Source organism: Marmota flaviventris, chromosome 17 (assembly GCF_047511675.1).
Source record: "Marmota flaviventris isolate mMarFla1 chromosome 17, mMarFla1.hap1, whole genome shotgun sequence".
NCBI lineage: Eukaryota > Metazoa > Chordata > Mammalia > Rodentia > Sciuridae > Marmota > Marmota flaviventris.
The window spans coordinates 34,315,679-34,319,048 of record NC_092514.1 but is presented as its reverse complement, the minus strand read 5'-3'; the positions used below and the strand labels follow the sequence as shown (position 1 = coordinate 34,319,048).

Here is a 3,370-nt window from a genome sequence, read left to right as displayed (position 1 = left end):
TGCCTAGCATATGTGAGGCACTGGGTTCAATCTCTATCACCATAAAACAAAAACAAAACAACAACAACAACAACAAAAAAAAAACCTTAGCACATTCTGTTTGTAATATTTATATTTCTCCCTTGCTCTTCCCATAGTAGGTTCTTTCTCATCCTAAGGCTTGAATTTTGTTTAATATCTTAAATTGTAGATGGACACAATACCTTTATTTTGTTTATTTAGGTTTTTTTTAAATTTTTTTTGTTGTTGTTGTAGTTGGACACAATAGCTTTATTTAATTTATTATTTATATGTGGTGCTGAGGATTGAACCCAGGGCCTCGCACATGGTAGGTGAGCACTCTACCACTGAGCCACAACCACAACCTTTGATTTTGTCTTTTTTGAAATGGGAACTCTCTATGTTGCACACGATAGTTGTGAACTCGTTGGCTCAAATGAATCTCCTGCCTCAGTTCACATGGTGTTGAGATTACAGGCACACACTACCATGCCTTGCTTCTAGGTTAGGTTGAGTCTTTTCTTCCCTGACCTATATAAGTAGATCTCTCTTCTCTTACTATTTATTATATGCAGTTATTTTATCCTATACCTTTCCTTCATAGCATCTTATCCCAATTAATGTATTAGTTCTCCCCACTTGATTTGAAGTTCCAAAAGGACAGAAACTATGTCCTGTTTACTGATGTATATCTAGCTTCTGTTGCAGTGTCTGGTACATTGTTGAGTGTATTGAAAAGGATTGAATAGGTTCCCTATTCTGTTTTGGCCTGTGGGTTACAAGAGTGATGCATTTGCAACAACGTGGTACAGAAAAAAGAAATTCTTAATTTTATTTCCATTACTTAAAAAAAAAATAAGTCCCTCATCTAAGGACATAGAGTGCCATTTATCTCTGTAGCACAGAAACAGCTGCAGTGTCATGGATCTTAGTGAAAACAATATTTTTTTCCCATGGTTAAGAAAATTTCATACTGAATCTTCCAGAAATTTCAAAAAGAAATTGAATTATGAACTATAGGAAGGATTAATAGTATAAAAGGGGGTAGAACCTGAAAAGTTTTGCCTAAGGCCATAAGATACTTTCTTTAAACTTCTAAGATAACCATAGGGATGTTTCCTTTTGCACACTTTAAAATCATCCTTCAAAAATAGACAACATCTGCTGCCTTTGCTGGCCAGAAGTACAAAAGTTGTTTACGAAGGCATAATTAACCCACCCAGAGGCCTTCATTTCCATGAAAAGAGGGAAGGCAAACTAATTTCAGATAAACCTGGCATAGTAATTTGAACTAACAGAAAAGTAGGACTGTGTTTGCCACTCTCTTGAATTGCATACAACATGACAGTGTCCAAAGCTATAGTGTCCCCCGACTACACTTCAGAACTGGTTTGCATATCCAGCTTCCCAGCAACCAGGCCTCATTTCTATCCCTCAAGCAGACACTCTCTGGGCTAGATTGAAAGTGCTCAAAGCTATAATAGCATTCAAACAATAACAAAAAGGCCTCAGATTTCCTTAGTGTCTATCTTTGAACAGTTCAAAGGCTTCTACATTTTTTTTTTTTTAAACTGGTGCTTTCCTTGTCACACTATGACGTAAGAAGAGCTGAGATTAGAGAACCTGAAGTTCAAATAGTTCATTCAAAGCCACAGTAAAATTACATGTCACAATCAAACTTCATTCTCCCAACTCCCACTAGACCATGTAGCTTCCCAAGGAATTTGAGACCTTTTGTGAAAAAATTTTAAACTACATGTAATTATGAGTCTTGAGCATTTTTTCCCTAACCTTCTTAACATAGGGGTGTGGGGGGGGAAGGTTAGTTTGGGGTTTTTAAAATAAGAAGTCTTTTTGAGGACAAGCTTCTAAATTGTCTCATTCTAAATTCACATTGAAATCATCAAAGAAACAAAATAAAGGAAAAACCTTTCATATGCCAGAAACTTTGAGGAATTTCTGCAGTTGGAATATAGAAAGGGCCAATTAGAAGGTGAGGACAGGTCAAGATTCCACTTCTGTAAAATATTTTATCGTTCCAATAGAATTCCATGAACATCCCCTTTCTCTAGAATTGAAGACTTAAGTGAGGGCAGATGAGGGATGCACTTAGAACAATTACAGTCTCTAACAGAACTGAAATTCTAATACTTAAGTAATTCTTAAGCAATTCTTTTTTTTTTTTTTTTTTTTTGGTACTGGGGATTGAATTCAGGGGCACTCAACTACGGAGTCACATCCCAGCCTTTTTTTTTTTTTGTATTTTATTTAGAGACAGGATCTCAGTGAGTTGCTTAGCGCCTCACTTTTGCAGAGGCTGGCTTTGAACTTGCCATCCTCCTGCCTCAGCCTCCTGAGCAGCTGGGATTACAGGCATGCACCACCACGCCAGCTTAAGTAATTCTTACTTGTTAACCAAAGCTATACAAGTATAGAAGACTTCTCTATGTTAAGTAAGCAAATGGAGAAAAATCACAGGATTATGAAAGGATGCAATTATTCAAAGAATGAGGTCCTTTTTAAAAATCAGAACAAACATGTGATATGGAGAACAGATTCAGAAGATCCAATAAAAAATGCATTTTTGTTCCTAATGATGGGTCCCCAGTATCCAAAAAAATGCCTAGCATAGAGTAGTTGCTCAAAAAAGTATGTGTTGAGTGAATTGAATGAAGCATTAGGAATCTCAGAAGTGGAAACAGAGTAGGAATAGAATCACTAATTAAACAAATTTCTTAAAACTTAAGCTTGCTGGCCAAATGAATGGAAATAAATCAACATTAACCTAGACTAGTCAGGAATTTTTTTTTTAAAGCATTTCAAAAATAATGGAAAAAAAAAAAAAAACCTTTAAGAATCCAGGCAGGAAAAGGAAAGGAAAAATAAATCTCCAAGGAACAAAAATCAAACTAACCTCAGGATTCTGAAGTTTTATAAAACTCATCAATAGAGCATACCCTACCGAATTCGGAGGGTAAATGTTTATCATTTAAGAATTCAACATGCAGCCGTATTATTATAAAAACCTCAAAAATAAGAATGGTACAAATGATACCACACAGGCTATCTATTCTAAAAGAAAAGATTACGCAAATATATATACTTCTGCTGACTGAGAATTCAAGAAAAAAAGAGAGAAGTCATGGCCTAAAGGATTCATGCATAATAAGACTTTACTTAAGTGTCTAAAATAACTTTTGTAAGAAAAAATAATGTAAAAAAAAAGAAAAAAGAAAAGAAATGTCTTTTTCCCAAGAAGAATAATCAAGGTCTAAAAGGACAAATAGCATAAACGAAATCAAACTGAGAGGATGGGGGAGTGGGAAGTAAAGAATATGGATAAATAAAAGTATGGTAAATACCCTATCAA

The 3,370-nt window shown here is 35.0% G+C and overlaps 1 non-coding gene across 1 annotated transcript; it reads right to left on the bottom strand.

Annotated features, from left to right (window-relative positions):
* Window positions 1-290: 290 nt before the first annotated feature.
* Trnag-acc (transfer RNA glycine (anticodon ACC)) lies at window positions 291-363 on the bottom strand. Its single transcript has one exon. It is a non-coding gene; the product is annotated as a tRNA-Gly (tRNA).
* Between the last annotated feature and the right edge of the window lie 3,007 nt (window positions 364-3,370).